The sequence below is a fragment of the Macaca mulatta genome, chromosome 20 (genome assembly GCF_049350105.2).
Source record: "Macaca mulatta isolate MMU2019108-1 chromosome 20, T2T-MMU8v2.0, whole genome shotgun sequence".
In the NCBI taxonomy this organism is placed as follows: domain Eukaryota; kingdom Metazoa; phylum Chordata; class Mammalia; order Primates; family Cercopithecidae; genus Macaca; species Macaca mulatta.
The window spans coordinates 80,084,492-80,099,978 of NC_133425.1; the positions used below are offsets into that span (position 1 = coordinate 80,084,492).

The 15,487-nt window shown below is 41.1% G+C and overlaps 1 protein-coding gene and 1 long non-coding RNA gene across 7 annotated transcripts in view; both read left to right on the top strand.

Annotated features, from left to right (window-relative positions):
* USP10 (ubiquitin specific peptidase 10) overlaps nucleotides 1–15,487 on the top strand; it is an 80,891-nt gene that overhangs the window by 17,371 nt on the left and 48,033 nt on the right. The window lies entirely within an intron of this gene.
* Nucleotides 9,909–13,066, top strand: LOC144338308 (uncharacterized). Its single transcript, XR_013412306.1, has 2 exons — nucleotides 9,909–11,516; nucleotides 11,975–13,066. It is a non-coding gene; the product is annotated as an uncharacterized LOC144338308 (long non-coding RNA).

Genomic DNA, 15,487 nt, shown 5'->3' on the forward strand with positions numbered 1-15,487 from the left:
AGGCAGAAATGTGTGTACATGCATTCTTTAGGAGGTGGGCCTAATTCCCTTACATCAGTTTCTCAGGAGGTCTGCTGCCACCCAAAAAAGATGAGGAATCCCTTTTAGAAATTTTGTGCAGATTAAATGAAATATGTTGATTAAATAAATGCCTTTAACATTATCTGGAGCTCAATGAACATTAGTACACACTAGCTGTATGTCCTCCTTCCCTTCCCTGGCCCCAGTTCTTTGAAGGCAGGACACGTTGCTTAAACATCTTAAACTGCTTTTTAATGTCCTTTTTATGTCATTGGTGCTCAATAAGTGTCGATTTAGCTTGGTGACCAGCTGTTCGATGACTGTGAGCCATTCTGTCAGCATTTGTGAGTCTCTTAGGTGCCAAGCATTTTACTAGGTAGATAGGAGGAGGCCACCACCTAGGTTATTGCAGATACCCAGGCATAGGTGGGGTCATTGGGGCCTGTGCTGGATAGTAACTGTAGAAATGAAGAGGAGATGAATCACTTAGTGATCTTCCTGAGTTGTGTGTGTTCAGGAAAGTGCTTCTACTGCTTTCGATTCATTGAGGTCCTGTTCTCTGGTTCTCAGTTGTATGTGATTTCAGTATGGATTAATTAATTGTAATGCTTAATTTAATACATTCAGTTGCTGTTCTTGCCAAATGCAGTTTTTCTGAACATTTTGATATTTTGTTGAGATGGTCCCAGAAATTTGGGATTCATGATCACCTTAGAGTATTTGTGATGGAAAGGGTATATCATTTCTGGTATTTTGAAAGTTTCTTACCTAAGAGATTGGGAGAACAATGATGAGAGAGAGAGTGGAAGATTAGTTGTCTTGTAGAGTTGTGGATGCTTCAGAGAACTTGACTACATTGAGAAGGGGAAATCTTGGATTGGAAGGTTATTTCTGAGAAAGTGGAGTGTTGGTAGTGAAAGTTAGATTTCAGAGAATTAAAAGAGCAAATGAGAGATGAGTTTAATTACAAAAGAAGCGTCTTTTGTTCAAAAGACATTTCTGAAGAGTTGCTTGTGAGTTTAATTTATTTTATTGAGACAGGATTGTACTCTGTGACCCAAGATAGAGCGCAGTGGTGCAATCATGGCTTACTGCAGCCTCAAAGTTATTGGCTCAAGGGATCCTCCCACCTCAGCCTCCTGAGGAGCTGGGACTGCAGGTGTGGGCCACTGTGTTTGGCAGGAGTTTAATTTTTTCTGTCATATTACTTCTACTTTAGTTGCATTATAGTTTTTCTTCTGGCTGGGTGCGGTGGCTCACGCTTGTAATCCCAGCACTTTGGGAGGCTGAGGCAGGTGGATTACCTGTCAGGAGTTCGATACCAACCTGGCCAACATGGTGAAACCCCGTCTCTACTAAAAATACAAAAATTAGCCCAGGCATCGTGGCACATGCCTGTAATCCCAGCTACTCGGGAGGCTGAGGTAGGAGAATTGCTTGAATCTGGGAGGCAGAGGTTGCAGTGAACTGAGATTGCGCCACTGCACTCCAGCTTGGGCAACACAATGAGACTGTCTCACCAAAAAAAAAAGAAAAAAAAGTTTTTCTTCTGACTTCTAGTTTTGTCGTTGTTGTTGTTTTTGAGGAGTCTCTCTCTGTCACCCAGGCTGGAGTGCAGTGGCACAATCTTGGCTCACTGCCGCCTCCACCTCCTGGGTTCAAGTGATTTTCCTGCCTCAGCCTCCCAAGTACCTGAGATTATAGGCGCCCGCCACCACACCCGGCTAATTTTTGTATTTTAGTAGAGACAGGGTTTCACTATGTAGGTCAAGCTGGTCTCAAACTCCTGATCTCAAATGATCCGCCCGCCTCGGCCTCCCAAAGTGCTGGGATTACAGGCATGAGCCACCGCGCCCAGCCAGTTTTGTTGTTGTCGTTGTTGTTGTTGTTGTTGTTCTTTTTGCCTTTATTAAGTCGTTAATGATCAGTAAACCCTTAAAAGCACTAAAAGAGTTCCCATTTTAAAGACATCTGTTCTGGATGTTGTTCATCAACTTTTTATAGTGAATAATTACCTCAAATTATTTTATAATTTCTTTTTTAATTGGGAGGCATGGCTGAGTGGAGAAGTAGCTCTGCTCATCCTCCTGTTTTCTGCTTAGTGTCTCCCACCTTCTTAGTTGCCTGTAGTGATAGAGCTTTTTCTTGGATCACGGGAATGCCCCTACACAGTGATTCTAAACTCCCAGCTGTAAAGTGTTTAAAATGCTGAATGAGGCCTGGACTCCACCCTAGACCACTGAAACCAGAATTGTTGCAGGTATGGCCTGAGGATACTCTGAGTCTGAGGTGTGGCCAGGTTCGAGGACTGTTGTCTTAGGCCTTTGTCCAATGTGGTTTATGCTGCTCCCCTGCTAGGTGAGTACCACCGCAGGTGGGTTATCTGCTTTTATGTGGAAAATAGAGTATAGGAAGCCGATTGGGTGGAAAACATTTCTTCCAGGGGATGCTGGTCTCATAAGGGGGACTTTGAAGTCTGGAGTTAACAGTTTTCTAATAAAAGATTTCAGACCATATCCATGAACTTAAATACATAATTAAAGAGTGGAATGCAAACTATTAGGATTTGTGCTGGTAAAGCAAGCTATACTTGCATAATTTAAATCTTTGGAGGGCATGTTTCGACAGATCATTAGGTGAAGGTTAAACTGAGAAAGTAAATAGTGGACTCCTTCCTTAGCTAGCATACCTCTTTTTGCGGTCTTTTATTTTCAGCAGATAGTAATTTTGCAGCTTTTTACTTCTTAAACCAAACCTTCTAAGTAACTTTGCTTTCCATTGACAACAAAGCAGCTCATTAAGGGGGGAGTTCTGTACTTAATCTTAAAACTGGAAGGAGAGGAGTCTGTTTACCAGCTGATATAAGTACTTCTCATTAGGCAGTCCTCGATTTTCTAGGATATTTGAAGAGTCTGTTGACAGTGGCCAGCAAATCAGAGGAAAATCATTTCTGTAGTTAGGCTTCTTTTTTCATGGATGTCCTTTAAAACGAAGCTCTGCTGTAGCGATGTGCTTTCCTTCCTGGCAGGTGGCCTTCAGTAGCTGGCCTTTTGTTGGTCTGGTTCCAGCATATTTTATTAAGTGAAAAATCCTGTAGAACAGATGGCACTTACAAACTTCTGCCCATGTAGCATTCTGTTTAATGGAAACACTATAGATTTGCTTCATTGTTTTTGGCAGTAATTGTCTTTGTGTGGAGTTTGAGTACATGGTCCGAGAAGCTCGGCAGTAATAAAGGTTGAGCCAGGCAAGAATAATCTGAAGTGATTGAGTAATAATGGGACAGAGGCTTCAGAGTGGAGCACAGTTACATTGAAAACAGATGCAGAATAAAAAGATGATGCACAATTTTTTTTTTCTTTTTTTGAGACGGAGCCTTGCTCTGTCGCTGAGGCTGTAGTGCAGTGGCACGATCTCGGCTCACTGCAAGCTCCACCTCCCGGGTTCACGCCATTCTCCTGCCTCAGCCTCAGTAGCTGGGACTACAGGGTTCTGCCACCACACTCAGCTAATTTTTTGTATTTTTTAATAGAAATGGGGTTTCACCGTCTTAGCCAGGATTGTCTCAATCTCCTGACCTCGTGATACACCCGCCTCGGCTTCCCAGAGTGCTGGGATTACAGGCTGATGATGGCCAATTTTTGTTTTTGTTTTTGTTTTTGTTTTTTTTGAGAAGGAATCTCGCTCTTTTGCCCAGGCTGGAGTGCAATGGCGCAGTCTTGGCTCACTGCAACCTCCGCCTCCTGCGTTCAAGCGATTCACCTGCCTCAGCTTCCCAAGTAGCTGGGATTACAGACACATGCCACCTTGCCCAGCTAATTTATTGTATTTTTAGTAGAGATGGAGTTTCACCGTGTTACCCAGGATGGTCTTGATCTCCTGACCTTGTGATCCTCCCACCTCGGCCTCCCAAAGTGCTGGGATTACAGGTGTGAGCCACCACGCCCGGTGATGATGCACAGTTTTTAAGGTGGTGGTGTGTAGCACAGGGAAGTCTTTGGACCAAGGAATGTGAAACTAAAAATCCCAGCGTGTGGATGCCTACAAATTGAGTGTACTGAGGAATTCTTCTGTAAATGAGAGATTAACAAATAGAGTGTACTGAGGAATTCTTCTGTAAATGAAAGATTACAGCTGTGGCCCTTGGTCTTCAAGAGCTTTGATTATGGTACTGCTTCATCTTCCTTACATAGATTGTGCATAACAATTTTTAAAAAGTCAACCTTATTGAAGTGTAATTTAATACAATAAATGTACCCATTTTAAGTTTGCAGTTTGAGGGTTTTTGTATTTTTTTTTAGGCAAGGTTGGAGTGCAGTGGTGTGATCATAGCTCACTGCAGCCTTGACCTCCCAGGTTCAAGCCATCCTCCTGCGTTAGCCCTCCCAAGTAACTTGGGACTACAGGCATGTGCCACAAAGTCTGGCTGTTTTTTTTTTTTTAAGAGATGGAGTCTTGCTCTGTTGCCAGGCTGGAGTGTAGTGGCGCGATCATGGCTCACTGCAACCTCTGCCTCCCAGGTTCAAGCAGTTCTGCTGCCTCAGCCTCCCGAGTAGCTGGAACTACAGGCACACACTGCCATGCCTGGCTAATTTTTTGTATTTTAGTAGAGATGGGGTTTCACCGTGTTGCCCAGGCTGGTCTCGAACTCTTCTCAAGTGATCCTCTCACCTTGACCTCCCAAAATGCTGGAATTACAGGCGGGAGCCATCACGCCCAGCCCAGTTTGAGTTTTGGTAGACATATACAACGAAGTAGTAACTACCACGACAATCAAGATACAGAACATTTCCATTGCCCAGAAAGTTTCTTCATGCCCCTTTACCATGAATCCCCACCTTGTCCAGGCAACTAGTGGTCTGCTTCTGTCACTGTAGGCTAAGAAAGTTTGCCTTTTCTAGAATTATATTGATGCAAAATTACACAAACTGTACTCTTTTGTTTGGTTTCTTTCACCTGACCCAACTTTTTAAATTTAGCCATGTTGAGTGTTGATTCCAGCCTTTTCAGTACTGGGTAGTATTCCTTTATGGATGTCCCACAGTGTGCTTGTCTCTTCACTTCTTGATAGACATTTTTGTTGTTCCCACTGTTTGAATCTGCTGTTCACATTCATGTAGAAGTGTCTGTGTGGACATAGGTTTTGATTTCTTGGGGGTAAAATGTGGTAAGCGTATATTCTATTTTATAAGAAACTGCAAGGCTTTTTCAAAGCAGCCATGCCATTTTCTATCTGCACTAGCAGTGTGTGAGAACGCAACTTCTCTGTCCTCACCAATATTTGATATTGTCAGTCTTCTTTTTTTAAGACAGAGTCTCACTCCGTCGCCCAGGCTGGAGTGCAGTGGTGTGATCTTGGCTCACTGAAACCTTTGCCTCCCAGGTTTAAGCAGTTCTGCCTCAGCCTCCCGAGTAACTGGGATTACAGGCGGACTCCATCATGCCCAGCTAATTTTTGTATTTTTAGTAGAGATGGAGTTTCACCATGTTGGCCAGTCTTGAATTCCCTACCTCAAGTGGTTCATCTGCCTTGGCCTCCCAAAATACTGGGATTACAGGCGTGAGCCACTGTGCCCGGCTCAGTCATCTTAACTTTATAGTACATCAATTTAAAAGATAATTTTTTGTCTGTAGGAACATGAGTTCCTGTCATTGACAGCAAAGTGAAACTGAGTACGAATACGTGGTTCTTATTGAAATGTACCTAGAAAGACAGTTTGAGCAGAAGGGAGGGGCCAAGAAATACAGGATGCATGCCTGCTTCACACTGGACGCAGGTGGTCTTATTTGAGGGTCAAAGACGGGGGATGGGGAATAAAAGTCAATTTTAAAAGGATTGACCTGCCCCAATACCTTCTGATCACATCCAAGGGTTTTTGTGGCCCTTTTTTCCCCCTTATAAACTTAAGATTATGAAAAGTGGTTTCTCTTTAGCTTGGGAAATGGATCACATGGTAGTTGTTAATGATTTTTCTCTAGGTCAAAATAGGTTTTCCTTTAAAGTGTTCTGTAAAGCTTAATTCACTTATCTTGAATACATGTTATATTTTAAAATATAAGTTTAAGTGTTATACTTTAAAAGTAAGTGTTATTTCTTGATTATATTTATTTGAAGATTATATTTGAGAATGAAAGATGTACTCCTCGCTGGAACATCTCTGGTGATAATAAAAACATGAGAATAAAAACCATTCAGAGGGCCGGGCGCGGTGGCTCAAGCCTGTAATCCCAGCACTTTGGGAGGCCGAGACGGGTGGATCACGAGGTCAGGAGATCGAGACCATCCTGGTGAACACAGTGAAACCCCGTCTCTACTAAAACTACAAAAAACTAGCCGGGCGAGGTGGCGGGCGCCTGTAGTCCCAGCTACTCGGGAGGCTGAGGCAGGAGAATGGCGTGAACCCGGGAGGCGGAGCTTGCAGTGAGCTGAGATCAGGCCACTGCACTCCAGCCTGGGCGACAGAGCGAGACTCCGTCTCAAAAAAAAAAAAAAAAAAAAACAAAAAACACCATTCAGAGTGGTCAAGTTAAGACTGTCAGCCCACTGACATCTGGGAAGTCGCAATGATTGCTATGTAGTATGGAGAAGTTATTCCTTGTCCTTAGAGCTTTTTATTTGTGTGGGTTTTTTCATCTTCCTCTTCCTGAATTCATTTGTTCAATAAAGCTGTTTTGAGCACCTCCTCTATGCCAAGTGTACTGCATTAACTTCTGGCTAGACAAAGATGGAGCTAACTCGATTCTTGTACTTAAAAGAAATCAGCTTTATGGAGGTATAGCATATGTGCAGTGAATTTCACCCATTTAAAGTGTATATTTCCATGAGTTTTAACAGGCATATACATTTGTGTAATCACCTCCATAATCAAGATACCAGTTCTGTCATTCCCCAGAATGACATTGAGCCCCCTTGCAGCCTCTTCTTTTGTTCATCCTTGGCCCCAGCAAAGATAAAACTGCTGTTACAGTTTCTTTTTTGTTGGTTTCTTCTTCCATTTCTTTTTTTCTTAAGGTCAGCACCAAGGTGATTGTAATGAATATGAAAGTAGGTAGAATCTTGAACTTGTGCTAGGGCTATCCCAGATAAAGTTGACTGAATTTACTCCCTAATTTATCTGCTCTGTTTCATACAATAGCAGTTTTACACAGCAGGTTATTCAATAATGAGGGCTATCTATATTACCTTGGTGTTTAGTACTAGTTAAGAGCAAAGCGAGTTAAAATTTAACGGCCTTTTTGTAATACAGTTCTATTATAGACACAGGACTGGAAAGTTGGTAAAAGTGGGTTTCTGTTAAGTGAATCATGTTTTCTAATTTGGCGATTCCATCTGAATTCAATCTAAAATTTCTGAATGAAATTTTAGCTCGGAATCTCCATGAAAACACTTAATATACAGCCAACCTGTTGAAAACCATACTTTGAAAGGTAAAATGATTACTTTTTGATAGCACTTTAATAGTAGAAATAGAATATACAGACAGGCAGAGAAGTAGACACTCAGTTGCAGTACTTTGACGTTTGAATTTCAAGGAAAGAGGTTGCCTGTGAGGGTGACTTTCTGATAGTTTGTCTGCTCTGTTCCCTTCTCAGGACCTCTCTGCCCCGAGAAAGTAAAGCAGAATTTTGCTGTAGCCCTGTTAGTGGGGGAACAAAACTTCTCTTCCTCCCTCTTCCTTTGTCGGCTTCCGCCATTTGTGGCACTTAGTGCAGCTTGCAGTTGGCTTGCACTGTAATAAAACTGTAAATGTCACCCTGCCCAGACCCCTGTGTGTGTTGTATTCAAAGTTTTACTCTCATAGTCTTGCATAGTTCCCGTGTGGATAGTTGATGCTCAGTGCATGTTGTTAAATCAGTGAAATTCCTGCTGTGCATTCACTATTTGATGACAGTGTCATCTCCAGATGTCCTCAGAACCACCCACACCACCTTCTGAAGTTGAAAGTACACAGTGATTGTTCAGTAGATATCAGCTAGCACCCATTACTTACTGGGCTTTGATTCGTAAAGCCTAGTAAAGAAATGAAATTTTTTCTTTTGATACAAGTACTGACCTTTCTTTAAAACTTTATTTTATTGAGATATAATTCACATGCTGTGGAATTTCTGTATTTCAGTATGCATATCAGTGGTTTTTAGTATATTCACAGAGTTGTGTACGCAGCTCACACCGTAGTCAATTTTAGCACGTTTCATCATCCCTAAAAGAAAGCTCATGTTCATTAGCAACCCCGCCTCCCGCTCCCCCATTCTCTTCTCCTCCCAGCCCTTGGCAACCATGATCTTTCTGTGTCTGGTAATTTGCCTATTCTGGGCATTTCATATGAATGGAAGAAACAATTTATGGCTCTTTGTGTCTGGCTTTAACTTAATATAATGTTTTCAAAGTCATCCTGTTGTAGCATGCATTATTAGTCTGATGACTTTTTCTTTTTTTTGAGATAGAGTTTTGCTCTTTACCCAGGCTGGTGTGCAAATGGCACGATTTCCACTCACTGCAACCTCTGCCTCCTGGGTTCAAGCAATTCTCCTGCCTCAGCCTCCCGAGTAGCTGAGATTAGAGGCGCCTGCCACCATTCCCAGCTAATTTTTTTTTGTATTTTTAGTAGAGACAGGGTTTCACCATGTTGGCCAGTCTGTTCTCTAACTCCTGACCTCAGGTGATCCAGCTGCCTCAGCCCCGCAAAGTGCTGGGATTACAGGTGTGAGCCACCGTGCTGATGACATTTTCAAACCTGTGTTTCTTAATCCTTTTTAGATCCAAGAGATCCTTTTGGAGATGGGAAGAGTTTTAGAGGTTGTCTGGTCCAACATGCCTTCATTTTATAGTTGAGATTAAGGCTTTAATCACTCAAAACAGTCCATTGCTCTTTTCATGTTTCCCCAAAATCAGCTTATTTGGATGAGGAGGAGAGAGAAGACTTTATACTTCTCAGCTTCTTGTGTATTTTACTGTGACCTGGTTATACCGTTTGCCCCTGTGAGGCTTAGCTGTGCATCTGTGAATGGGAGATTGTTCTTGGAGATTGGTCATAGTTGTCCACCTGCCTCGGAAACTGCAAAGTACAAATGCAGCAGCAAAGTATTTATGTTCTTACCTCAGGGCTGATCTCCTATTTCCATCAGTCCTTTTGAAGGCAGAGAATGTTAATGTGGAGTAACCTACATATTTATTCAAATTTCCAGAGATGAGACTTTCAGAATACTGTGCTGCAGCGCCCCCTAGTGCCATGCTGTGCTGATAGTCCCCAGTGTCTCCCGAAGCCGAAAGTGGTGTTTCCGGCAGTTCCCACAGGAGAGCTGTAGCCCGAAGGTTGTGCAAGTGAACATTAGATGTCTTTCCTCCTTCTCACCTTCCTTGGGCTGAGATAGAGGAATGTATCTTTATTTCTGAGGGCAAGGTCTTTGTTTTTCCTTTAGCGGGAACACTGGATTTTCCCACTTTGTCTAAACCTTTGCCCAGGGTTTCTAAACTCAGGCCCTCTGAGGGCCGTGGTGGCCTCCACACCCCTCCAGAAGGTAAACTGAGCCAACTCAGCCAACAGGCTGTGCTCCAGGAAGTAAGGTGTCTTTTGTTCCCATCCCTACTGTGCTGTGGGCTTGCACCCCTTTTCTTGAAGTGTTTCTTGTATATTTTTTTCCCACATCCTCTTGAGAAAGGATCAGAAAGTAAAGATGTGAACAGCGAGAGTTTTGAAAGCCTGGGATGGAGGCCGGGTGGGATATGAGGGGAAATGGTGGAGGGGAATAGCTGCTAGAGCTCACAGTCTTACTTCCCCTAAAAAGGGGAAGAAATGCCTAAAGCCCTTGTAGTTTGCTCCCCCGAATCGCAGGCATTTCTGTACCGTCCCGCCCCTGGGCATTTCCTATGCAACCTCAGGACGCGGTGGTTACTGCTTTCTGGTTCCTCCTTTTGACCCCAGTGTTGTGACTCTGGCGGGGTTGCTGAAACCTTAGGTGACTTTGCAGTCTTTCCTTAATGTATTTGGTGTAGCTGTGGGAAGGGCAGAGTTAGTTGCTGCAGTGTCACATTTTCTGTAGTGTGGCATGGCTGACAGGGCCTCCAGTTACCTGCTTTTATTTTAGTTTTATGACAGCTACCAATATGTCCTAGGCTCTGCACTTTCTTTGAAATTACAAGAAAGAATAACTTATTCCTGCTTTTTAGTCTCCCATGTGAACTGAATTGTTCTGTATTTTATATGCCTCTCTTATGGGCAAAACTAATTCATGTCATCAGTGGCATTTCCTTCTCCACTAGATTGTAAACCCTGTGAAGTCAGACACTGAGTTATTTTCATCGTTATTTTACCCAAACACCTACAGTTTTTCCCGCTCATGTAACAGCCTTTGAAATAAATTAATCTTCCGGAGGAGAGAAAACACTAAACAGTCAAACATAAGGAGAGGGTAAAGGTTTTCCTCATAACCTCACAATTTTCAGTGTTAGCTTTAAAAAAAAAAAAACAACTCTTTATTTGGAAAGTTTCAAACTTGAAGAGTTGTGGAAAGAAAAGTAGTACAAAGAACCCCCAGATAGTCCTTTACCCAGATCCACCTGTTGTTAAGATTAAACCCGTTTGCTTAATCATTTGTGTGTGCTCGAGTTCTCTGTCTCTGCACATACACACTCATACTGATACACAAGCTTACAGACACACAGACATGGGCTAACACATGCAAATATACAGACATACAATCTTTTTCTGAACTCTTTGAGATTTGAGGGAAGATTACATACACCCTAGCCCCTTGCTCCTAAATTCTTGAATGTGTATTTCCTAAGAATAGGCATATTCTCTTAAATAACCACAGTAAAACGTGACCAGTTTCACAAATTTACATTGATGCAATACTTTTTTCTAACCTACTGTCCATATTCTAATTTTGGGAGTTGACCATGTTAACGTCCTTTCTAGAATTTTCCCTTCTATCACAGGATACAGTCTAGGGTCCGGAAATTCATTTAGTTGTCGTGTCTCTAGCTTTTTGTAGTCTGGAAGTTTCCCACAACCTTTCAGGGTATTGACTTCTTTCATCAGCATTTCTTCTCCCCTCTTTTGGTAACATTCCTCATTTTACCAAACACCTAAAATAACTTTTGATTGGAAATTAGGAAGGCTTTTGGAGAAGGAGATGGTGAAACCAGAACATTTTCGTAGCAATTGGCTGTCCTGAATTTCTGTAATAAACTTTTTGGTGTCACAAACATGCCTTGCTTCAACATTTAGTCAGATGTCATTTTAGTTAAATAATTGTCACTCACTGGTAAATGCTATAAATATATTGAATAAATTGCATAAATAATTGAAATATATTGAGTAAATATTTGGCCTTTTTTCCTTTTTTTTTTCTCGCTGTCGCTCAGGCTGGCGTGATCTTGGCTTACTGCAACCTGTGCCTCTTGGGTTCAAGCGATTCCCCTGCCTCAGCCTCCTGAGCAGCTGGGACTACAAACATGTGCCACCACGGCTGGCTAATTTTTTGTGTTTTTAGTAGAGAGGGGGTTTCACCGTGTTGGTCAGGATAGTCTCGATCTCCTGATCTCGTGATCTGCCCACCTCGGCCTCCCAAAGTGCTGGGATTACAGGCGTGAGCCACTGCGCCCGGCCTCCTTTTGTAGTTTTATCAAAATTATAATTTATGTCCACTCACTGGTATTTGCTATTGAATAAATATTTGGCCATTTTTCCTTTTGTAATTTTATCAGCATATCAAAAAATTAGCTTTTTTCTCCCAATAAAGTTGTCATATTCTATTTTATAAGCAACACCATTTTTCTTTTTTTTGAGACAGAGTCTTCCTCTGTCATTCAGGCTAGAGTGTAGTGGCACGATCTTGGCTCATTGCAACCTCCGCCTTCCAGGTTCACGTAATTCTTCTGCATCAGCCTCCCAAGTAGCTGGGATTACAGGTACCCGCCACCATGCCCGGCTAATTTTTGTATTTTTAGTAGAGGGGGGGTTTCACCATTTTGGCTAGGCTGGTCTTGAACTCCTCAAGTCAAGTGATCTGCTCGCCTCGGCTTCCGGAAGTGATGAGATTACAAGCGTGAGCCCCCGTGTCTGGCCAAGCAACACTTTGTCTTCTGGAATAGTGTTGACAATAAATGCTGCTTCCATTGTACGGCTTTGATGCGTAAGATTTTGTTAAATACGAAAATGTCTTAACCTTCACATATATATGGATTATTTTATCATTCATAATCCGTGTTTAAATGGTTACCATGCCAGCTTACTTTGCTTAGAAAGAAATATTTATCATTTTTCAAAATGTGCATTGCAATTCTAAGAAATTCCGTTTTATTCTTAGGATTCCCCTAGCTTGTAATATCAATGACTTGTCTTTTACTGACATTTGATAGTTCACTCCCCAAATAGGGGATTCCTTTATGTGTAGTTATTGGGTTGTATCAGAATTCCTGCTTGAGTATAAGTTATGTATGTATTGGCACATAGGAAAAAGATACATGTCGTTTATCTGCTATGAGCATATGGGGAATACTCATTGTACAGGAGATGGAAATTCTAACCAAGGTTCCCCGGGATGCTGAAGGCCTTGCAGAGATGCTCTTAAACCCGTGGCACGGACTTCTTAGCAAGTTCCTTTGTTCTTTCAGTACCAAATCGAAAGGACAGGTTTTCAATATTGGTGTAGTGTAACTGCTCACTTTTAAGAGCTCATGCATTTAAGGATTAAAATAGGATTCACGTGTATTTTGATGGAGTCGTTTATTGAGCTGTGTGAGCCAGTGTTAAGGAAATCAAGCTGGAGTTCAGAACAGCTGTGGCTAGCCATTTGTCAGGTGTTAAATGATAGTTTAGGGTTGCATCATTGGTAGTCAGCAGTTACTTGCGGTGTAGTTTTTGGGTGACACATTTTCATCAAGTCCTAACCTGTTGTCAATGAGATCTTGAAACTAACATGCTTATGAAATTATGTCTTTGTAAAATGGGTGTGTTTGAAGAGTTGTAAGGTGCTGTTGTTTGTGTTTACTTTTTATGATTAATGTTTTGAATAAAGTATACAGTTCAAAAAAAAAAAACCTCCAAAAGACATGCTAGGAAATCCCCTCCACTCCTGTCTGCGTCCACTCAGCGCTCCTGCCCCGGAGGTGAAGGGTCACATTTCTTCTTGTTGATCTTTCCAGTGTCTCTTTATGCAGACACAAATATCTGTATTATTAACAAACACAAATATGTTATTAATAGCAATACAAATAAATATTCTATTTTCCTACCTTTTTTACACTGAGAGTGTTTTTTCTTTTAATAGTATTTTGAAAATCTCTCGGTGTCTATACCTAAAGTTCTTCCTCATTTTCCCCCAGTTAATTTTGTAATTAGGTTGAAGGTACATATCTGTGGAGAAATTATTGACATGAAGTTATAATAAAAACACACTTAAAATCTGTAACAAATTTTCTCAGAGACTTTAAAAATAAAGACTTAAGTAAAACTAATACATTTGAAAATAATAGGAGAAAAAAAATTCCCTGAACCCTTTCTGAGCATTCCAGCTCAAGTCTTGAGGGTGTTTGCCGCTGACTCATGCTGAAGCCGCTTGGTGTCTGCATTTGAAACAGGAAGTGTGTGTTGTTAGTGGCTTGGAATCCTGTTTTCTCCTCCTCTCCTCCTTTGCTGCCAAGATTTTTATCAATTCATTTGGATTTTTAGTTTTCTTACTGGATTGACCAGATCTAAAGACTTTAGACTGTATATGAACTCAAATAAGAAAATGTCCTTGGAAGTATGATTGGAATAAACATGAAATGTTTATTATTTTCCATTGTCTAGGAAGAAAACCTTCGTAAAGAAAATACCTAATAATCCTGCAGAACATTCTGATTTCTTATCCTTAGGTATCTTCCCCACATTCTGAAGTAAAAAACCTTTTTTATTAGTCATAAGATAAAACGGATAACTTTTAAGATAGCATTTCTACTTTTTTTTTTTTTTTTTTTTTTTGAGGCAGAGTTTCTGTCGCCAGGCTGGAGTGCAGTGGCTCGATCTTGGCTTGCTGCAACCTACGCCTCCTGGGTTCAAGTGATTCTCCTGCCTCAGCCTCCTGAGTAGCTGGGATTACAGGCTCACGCCACCATGCCTGGCTAATTTTTTGTATTTTTGCTGGAGACAGGGTTTCACCATGTTAGCCAGAACAGTCTTGAACTCCTGACCTCACCATCCACCTGCCTCGGCCTCCCAAAGTTCTGGTATTACAGGCGTGAGCCACCGCGCCTGGCCTCTACTTTTTTTGTTTTTTAACTGCTCGTTGCAGAGCAGGACTACCCCCCATAGGCAATGTGCACTGAGTAGCCTCGTTTCTACTATTGATATTAAACAAAACAGCATGATTCTAGTTTATTTATTCTTAATATTTGCATTAAACTTCACAGCTGCCATATGTTTCTTGGATTTTACTTCTGTTTCTCAAATTCATTTTCTGGAATTCTTAAGCAGTTTTCTTCCCTCCCCACAAGAAAAAGGTGTATGTGACAGAAAATGTTCTTTCTCTTCTGCATTTGAAAAGTAATTTATAGAATTCTATGAAAAAATACTTGGGCATTCTAGGAACAAAATCCTTTTTTCTCGGAACTTTCAAAATGTTGCCCCAAAAAATTGCCTTATATAGATAGCCTTGTTAATTTTGCTATTAAGACATTCTGTCGAGTTTTTTAATTTAGTGATTTAAAATTAGTAATCTAATTTCCGTGAATACTTTCATGATCTCTGATAGCTCCTTTTTTTTTGTGATAGTCTGTGCTAATTTTTTCTGCTTCCTTTTAGCCTATAGAATTTTCCCTTCCATTGCTTTGAGGGTTTCTTAGTGAGATTCATATCGTCTTTTCCCAGTGTTGGTGACGAGAAGAAGGTGTAACCTTTCAGTGACAGTATTTCAGAAGATCATTTCTGAACCATTTTGAGGCTCTGTTTATTTTCACTACTACCGTCAGTAATTTCTTTGTAGACTTTTGCAAGTATGTGTAAATATTATATGAAAATTTTTTTGTTCTTAATGTATATTTATAGTTTTGGTAGATGTTGTCAAAGAGCTCTCCAGAAATGTTTCCCCTGTGCATTCTTACGAGTAGGGTATTGCATTTAGTGGCCATTTATTCACATTTACAATAATAATGAGTGTTACTCATTTATGTAATATTTAGTTACTGGTTATTTTTGAATCACTTGGCTTGTAAATTTCCCTGCAAGTTACTAGACTGTTTAGTTCCATTAGAACAGAGGAACCACACTCTGCTTACCATTTTTATACCCAATACTGATAATACGTGGGCATTTAGTAGGTTCTAAATAATTATTGATTAAATGAATGAATCAGTGCTTCTCCATTGTGGAAATCTAGTCATGCTAAATCTTCTCAGTGACTTCTTTTTTTTTTTTGAGATGCGAGTCTGGCTCTGTCGCCCAGGCTGGAGTGCGGTGGCACGATCTCAGCTCACTGCAACCTC